The sequence below is a fragment of the Nannospalax galili genome, unplaced genomic scaffold, assembly GCF_000622305.1.
Source record: "Nannospalax galili isolate Female #2095 unplaced genomic scaffold, S.galili_v1.0 scaffold800, whole genome shotgun sequence".
Classification (NCBI taxonomy): Eukaryota; Metazoa; Chordata; class Mammalia; order Rodentia; family Spalacidae; genus Nannospalax; species Nannospalax galili.
In genome coordinates this window covers 100,231-108,383 of record NW_008347125.1, presented here as the reverse complement: position 1 = coordinate 108,383, position 8,153 = coordinate 100,231, and the positions used below count along the sequence as shown (strand labels likewise).

At 40.0% G+C, this 8,153-nt stretch overlaps 1 pseudogene; it reads right to left on the bottom strand.

Moving 5' to 3' along the window:
- Nucleotides 1–5,673: 5,673 nt before the first annotated feature.
- LOC103742464 lies at nt 5,674–6,261 on the bottom strand (annotated as a pseudogene).
- Nucleotides 6,262–8,153: the final 1,892 nt, after the last annotated feature.

The following is an 8,153-nucleotide window of genomic DNA, read 5'->3' as shown; positions in this document are numbered from 1 at the left end:
GATGTTGGTGCATGCATCTCTAATCTGTATGTATCTATTACTAGTCTTAATCGGTTGCACTTGGATCCTTGGTGCCTGTGTATGTTTATAAACTCATTGGGCAGATTTCAATGGTATTGTTTATCACCTCTATGGAATTAGCATGACTTAAATTTCCATGCTTCCTCCTCAAATATAATACATTTTAAAAAAATTGTTGATTGTGTGTGTGTGTGTATCACACAGAACATCCCAAACCATCTTATCCAACTGTACACCCACTTCCCAGATGGCACCCTCCCATAGCCTCCCTCCTCCGACTAGAACCCTTATACTCTGATATCCCTTTTACTGTCTGCTGTGTTGTCAGCACCCCAGCCATTCCCCATTACTTGCCCTTCTGGTGAATCTAGTTAGCCTATCTAGAGGTCTTTGTTTTAGGAAGGTCAGCTGTGAATCTAGTCAGCCTATCTAGAGGTCTTTGTTTTAGGAGGGTCAGCTGTTCCTCATCTAGCAGCAATCAGTTGTTAATATTCCTTTAGAGAAGATTGGGGAGAGCTGTTCATTTTCCCAGTTCTATGTTGGGTTACTATCTGGGGGTCCCTTTTGGCCACCCTGGCCAAAAACTCAAAAGAAGGTATCTCCTATCTGGCATTGTTGCTTTTTATGTAGCCTTTAGCTGTGCATATGGACTCTTAAAAAATTATATTGGTCCCTTTAATCTTTGGTTATATTTTCCTTTTGGGTGTTTAAGTCCATACAGTTGGCCCAGATAAGCCAATTTATTTTTAGTCTTGAAATTTTTTTTTTTAACTCTTAAATTTTTTTTTTTAAAAAAGAGAACTTTTTGGGGCTGGAGAGATGGCTCAGCAGTTAAGAACACTGGTTGTTCTTGCAGAAGATCTGGGTTCGAATCCCAGCACCCACATGGCAGCTAACAATTGTCCTTAACTCCAGTTCCAGAGGATCTGATAGCCTCTTCAAACCACAAGCATTGCATGACATGGGTACACTTACCTACATGCAGACATGCATACACATAAAATAAATAAATAAAATTTAAAAAATATTTTTCACTTGACCATAGTTTTAAAACATTTTATTTTTGGTCTTTTTGAGACAGGGTCTCCCTGTAGCTCCAGCTGTTCTGGAACTCACTATGTAGACCAGGCTGGCCTTGAATTCACAGAGATCTGCCTGCCTCTGCCTCCCAAGTGCTGTGATTAAAGGCATGTGCCACGACACCTGGCCTAAAACATTTTTTAATTATTATTTTTTTACTATTTTTATGTGTGTGATAGTATTGCATGCATATATGTGAGTGCACCCATTCATGCAATGCCCATGGAGGTCAAAAGAGGGCATCAGATCCCCAGGAATTTAAGGATGGTTGTTAGCCAGCATGTCAGTGCTGGGAACCAAACCTGGGTCTTCTTCAAGAACATCCAGTGCTCTTAACTGCTGAGCCATCTCTCTAGCCCCTTGTGTTTCAGCTTTAGAGAACTCTCTTTGCCCCAATTTTTATCAAGAGTGGTATTAGGTACCTTTGCTTATTTATTATTTGTGGAAATAACTGTAAAGATTTATGCTTAATACAATGTCATTATTTTAGAATATTGGCTTATTTGCACATTAACATTTCTTTCTAGTTTATTTAATTTATTTATTCATTTATTTATTTTTGTTTTTGATATAAGGTTTCATGTATCCCCAGCTGGCTTTGGACTCACTATGTAGCCAAAGTTGGCCCTGAACTCTTAACTCTCATGCTTCTGCTTCTCAAGTTTTGGGATTACAGGTATGTGTTACCACGCTCAACATTTAATTACTTCACTAAGTTTATTGTTTGAGTTGAACTAAGTTTATTGTAGGGATTGAACCTAGGACCTTGGCCTGCTAGACAATGCTCTATCACTGGGCTACATCCCAGCCCATAGGTCTGACTTTTGAGTTCTTTTCTTCATCCTTGTAAATGGATTAAGAACTTTAAAATTTCTTCTTAGCACCTACTGAAATGATCACATTACTTTTGTCCCTTGACTTACTTGATTAAGGAATTGTTGGACTCCTAGAATCGATGATAGTTGATTGTGGTGGCTGTCTGTTCTAGTCTTCTGCTTATTTTACTTGGTTCACTTCATGCTTCCAAATCTATGTAAATAAGATTGATTCTGGACTCTTTTTGGCCACTTGTTTTTAGTTATGCTAACTTCAGAAAATTAACCGAATTTCTTATCAATAAAATTACCTGGTCATAAGATCTTTTATTGAAGAGAGTTAGTTGATAATTGTATTGGTCAGATTTCTGTCACTGCAACAGAAACCTGAGAACAATCAACTGAAAGGAGGAAAGATTCATTTGGTTCAGGGTTTGGGCCCATGGTTGACTGTCTCCATTACTGTAGACATATGGTTAGGTAGAAGATAACAGAAGGGTGTGATAAAGAAAAGCTGTTTACCTCATAGTAACCAGGAAACAGAGAGGAGAGGGCTGGGGACAAAAGTATCCTTTAGAAGCACCCTCCCAGCAACCTACTTCCTCCATCTGGGCCCACTTCCGAAAGGTTCCATCATCTACCAACAGCACCACCAGCTGGGGACCTAATGTTCAGCACAAGAGCCTGTGGAGAACATTCCAGGTCAAACCATAACAATAACCTTTAATTTTTAAAATATTTACTTTTATGTGTATGAATGTTTGCCTGCATATATGTACATGCAGTGTCTGCTGAGGCAAGAAGAGGACACTGGATCCTGGAATTGGAGTTACAGATGCTTGCAAGCTGTCATATGGGTGCTGGAACTGAACCCAGGTCCTCCACAAGAGTACCAAGTCCTCTTAACTGCTGAACCATCTTTCTAGTCCCACAATAACATTAAATTTCTTTCAAGATCATTACTATTTTCCAGTTTGGTATTTTTCTTTAGTAATTTTTGATTATTTGTTTTCCTTGTCCACATTTTATTTTGTTGAGATTTTTAGAATTTATCAACACAGCCTTGTACATAGTAATTATATAACTTCAAAGAAACATTTCTTCTCTTGTTCATAGTAATTATGTAACTTCAAAAAATGCTTTCCCTGGGCTGGGGAGATGGCTCCATGGGTAAAGGCTCTTTCTACCAAGTCTGACAACCTAAGTTTGGTCCCTAGAAGTCGAAGGAAGGAGAGAATTGATTCATGAAAGTTGTCCTCTGACCTCCACACACATACCCCCTTCCATGTTTTATTTTTTTACTATAAGTTCCTTCTTGTCCCTGAGGTATAAGTATCAGAACATAGAGGTAGGACTAAAAGATTCATTGAAAGACTGAAATTGGGGTCAGCTCATTTGCTCTTCTCTCCATGTAGAAGAAAGAGAAAAGGAGGGAGGAATGGAGGGAAGGAGGGAGGGAGGGAGGGAAGGAAGGAAGGAAGGAAGGAAGGAAGGAAGGAAGGAAGGAAGGAAGGAAGGAAGGGTGGGTGGGTTTGGTTTTTGGGTCTTAGCCATTCTGACTGGAGTAAGATGAAATCTCAAAGTTGTTCTAATTGGCATTTCTCTGATGACTAAATGTATTGAACATTTAAAAAGTCATTTCTTATACCAGGCATGGACACACCTCACTTTAATCCCAGCCCTCTGGAGGCAGAAGCAGGCAGATCTCTCTGTGAGATTGAGACCAGCCTGTTCCATATAGTGACTTCCAGGTGGGCTGGGACTAGGGAGACCCTGTCAAAAAACAAAACAAAACAAAAATATTTTCTTAGCCATTTGTGTTTCATCTTTAGAGAACTCCCTGTTCGTCTCCTTGCCCCAATTTTTAATTAAATTGTTTGGGATATTTTTATGTTTGGTTTTTTAGTTCTTTGTATATTCTAGATAATTAGATAATTACTGACTTAGTTAATTTTCTGTTGCTGTGATAGAAGCTCCATGACCTTCTATAAGGGAACTTATAAAAGGAAGAGTTTGAGTTTATAATTCCAAAGGGGCAAGGGTCCATCATGGAAGGGAGGCATGGCAGCAGAGGTGACTGGAGGGGGAGCTAAGCTCTCAGATTTTCAAGCAGGTACAGGAGACAAGAGAGAGCAACTGGAGATCTGGCAAGGCTTAAGAACTCTCTAAGCCTGCCCCCAGTGACGAGCTTCCTCCAGCATGGCCACACCTTCTAAGACCTCCCAAAACAGCACCACCAACTGGGGACAAAATGCCCAAATACTTGGAGCCTCTGAGGGGACATTTTCATTTAAACCATCACACTAACACTCTGTCAGAGCTATACTTCTGTAGGTTGGCTCTTCACTCAAATGATAATCTAAAACAACTATTCTGTTAAATCGATGTAGTATTAAACTGACTAGTGACTTATTGTTATTCTCATAGATTACTGCATCTCTCAGTTCTCAGCAGAGAAGATTCCTCATGCAGCAGATGATGATGAACACAGAGAACCACAACTGGCCAATGTGCAAAGAGCATGAGGCTACAGACTGCTTAACCCTGAATAGGACACCTGTATCAAAGTTCCACCTCCCAAGGTTCAGGGATCATTTCAGAAGAGGGGACAGAAAGAGTGCAAGAGCCAAAGGAAATGGATGACCACAAGGAAACAGAGTTTTCCACACAGTTGGTCAGTTACTCATGAACTCACTGCAATGCTGGAAACATGGACAAGTCCCACCTAAGCTCAAGCCAGACACAATGCCAGCACAGACACCATATTATCCACTCTTACCACTCCTTGGCATATACCTAATAAGCTCATCCTACTGCAAATATATTTGCACATCCATGTTTGTTGCTGCTCTTTTCACAATAGCTAAGAAATGGAAACAATCTAAATGTCCCTCAACTGATGAATGGATAATGAAAATGTATATTTACACAATAGAGTTCTACTTAGCAGTAAAAAAAAAATGAAATCATGAAATTTGTAGGCAAACGGATAGAATTAGAAACATACTAAGTGAAGTACAGACTCAGAAAAAAGCCACATATGTTCTCTCTCATTTGTGGATCTTAGCTCCAAATTCCTAGATACGAGTATATATCCTGATGTAACCATAGAAGCCAGGAAAATGGAAAGGAACCACAGGGATAAAGGGGAAGAAAAAGCAAAAGATGGGGTTAGTAGATGATAGATGTTATTAAGGGGGAAATGTGGAAAAGGCTTTAACTGGGGAGGGAGTAGGGAGGATTATACAAGAGGAATGAGAGGAGAGATAAATTATGCTTAGACGGTATGAAAAACCATAGGGAAATGTATTGGCTCAAAATCCTACTGAAAAACACACATACAATAATGTGTATAGCTGAAGGTTATATAACAGAAAACACAGTGCCAGTAGGAGAAACCTCCATTGGAGCTGTTGATAGTCCAAGAGACTCCCAAAATAACACATGCTGCTGCCACAGCCCTTGATTGCCTCCCAGAACTTGGAGGGAAGACCCTATTGCTGAAGATAAGCCACACTTTGGACACAGGACTTGGAGGTGGGACTGTCCTGGAAGCCTCCTTCCTGAAGACTAGCTCTTATAGTATCAGAGCATACTATACAAGCTGTCAAGGGAGAAAACCAATCGATGGTCTTACCCAGCTGTAAAGCCTAATAAACAACAACGATGGGCTCAGAAAACTATTGCTATTGGTGCAGTAGTGACAGTTTTTTGTTTTTGTTTTTTAAACTATGAATGACACTTTAGTCGGTTCTGTTTACAACTGAAACGCTGGGAATTCAAAATCAACATCCTTGCCCAGGAGCTTGTGCACACCAGAGAAAGTTTCAACCTTGTGCTCCATATCGTTCTGCTGTGCTTTGTCTAAATGAACCTTAATGAGCCGGCTGCCATCCAGATTCACACGGGTCCTCTTGCCCACAATTTCACTTGGGAAGACCAAGTCCTCAGGAATGCCACCTGCACAACTTTCAAGGTGCGGCCTCTGGGACGCTTTTGCTTATTTTTCATATGGCTTGTTCGAGTTGGCTTGGGCAGGATCCTCCTCCGAGCAATGAAGTCTAGTGCTTCCCGATGAACATTTTCTCCAATTCAAGTACTAGGGGGATTTGGATTTTCTGGAAAGATTTCTGCTGAGGAACTGGGACAAAAATTATGACAGCTTTCCGTTCACCACCAACTTCAATTTCCCTGGCTGCAAGTGATATTGAGTTACCGCAGCTGCACCTTGAGGTTCCAAGTTCATCTCCAGTTTGAGCAGTGCCTGGGAGATGTCTGATTTGAACTCGTCCGGTTTTTCGCAGTTGGGGTTCATGATCTTGGCTTCATTTTTACCAAGTGTGGGCTTAGAAAGAGGAGTAAGTGACACTTTTATCTTGAGGGTAATCAATAGCTGTCTAACTGGAATTAAGGCCACATCAATGGGAGGAACTCATGTGGTACTGTAAATATAGAAAGAAAGAAAAAGGAAAGAAAAGAAAACTTTACTGTTACAGATAAATGGGATGGTTGAGAAGTCTGCCTCAGGTGTAGAAAGCCCATGGGAACTAAAAAAATGCTACCACTGATACAATACCAGTGCTAGTAGCCATGGTGATGACAACCATCAACCTAGCACCTGTGTAGTGTCAGAATCTTTTATAAGAATTTGGCAGGTGGGGGCTGGAGAGATGGTTCAATGGTTAATATTTTAATATTTTAAAAATATTTTATTTTTGTTTTATGCATATGAGTGTATTGCCTGCACGTGTGTAAGCACACTCGTGTTATGCAATGCAAGTGAGGTCAGGAGAAGGCATCAGATCCCCTGGAACTGGAGCTACAGATGGTTGTTAACCACCCAACCATGTGGGTGCTGGGAATCGAACCCTGATCCTCTGCAAGAGCAGTCACTGCTCTTAATGCTGAGCCATCTCTCCAGCCCCATAAATTTTTAAAAAAGAATTTGCCAGGTGACATATCTCATGGTGGAATAGGCACCATTTGCCCCATTTAATAACCTAGTTCTCCATTTTTATTATATTATTTTAATTAATTAATTAATTTCATGTGTATGAGTGTAAGTGCGTTCATGTCATGTAAAGCCAACAAAGGCTGAAAGGGTGTCAGATTCCTCTGGAACTGGAGTTACAGACAGTTATTAGCTGCCATGTGAGTGCTAGGAATCAAACCTGGGTCCTCTGCAAGAGCAACCAGTGTTCTTAACCACTCTCTCCATCTCCATCTTGAGCCATGTCTCCAGACCATACTTTATGTATTTTATAATTCGCCACATAATGTTTTCTATGGATGAAGAAAACATTGCTTCCTTTCTTTGTTTCAGTCTTTGTAGGTTTTTAGTGCTTTGTTGAACTGGTGAAGAGCACTGCACTGTACAGATAGAAGTTACGGAATCAGTGTGACTCTTTAATAAGCTGAAACCCAGGCTTATGGGTGAGTCTTCTTTCTGGGTGTCCCTCTTTCTCTTCCCTCTTGTACTTAAAATCTATATTAAAATTAATTTTAATAAACTCTAGCTTGGAGTCATTTAAAAAAATAGAAGCAGTGAAGTCAGCCTGACTAGATTATCAATTTTATTAATCTTTTCAAAGACCTATGTGTCTTTGAAATTCTCTATTTTCTATCTAGTTGATTTTCACATTTTTTTCCTTTTTGAGACAGGATCTCATGTAACCCAGGCTGGACTCAAATTCTCTATATAGCTGAGGATGACCTTGAACTCCTTTCTTCCTGCCTTCATCTCCTGAGTGCTAAGACAGCGGGCATGTGCCACCATGCCCCATTTATGCCATGCTAGGAACAAGCCCAATGTTTCATGCATGACAAGTACTCTACCAACTGAACTACATCTCAAACCCTACTTTTAGTAACAAAATAATTGACCAATGAAATAAATGTGAGCCATGAAGGCATAAAAGGAATTTTATTTGGGTTTAAATTTTCACTATTTGCATTACACTAAGGTTTTCTCAAATTTTCTACAATTTCTAGCCAGGCTGACTGACTGATTACTAATCTCACTGACAGATGCTGACAAAACAATGCACAGGAACAGCAGTAAGATATGTACTGCTGATTTCTCAAGGGACCAATACACCCTGCTCATAATGGGAAGGAAATGAATAATTCAGATATTTCCTGTCTGGGAAAAAAAATGACTTTTAGATAGCTAAGCCTAAATCAGACCGAATTAATGAAAGAAGATGAGTAAGAAGTACAGTTGGTTTTGTTGCTTAG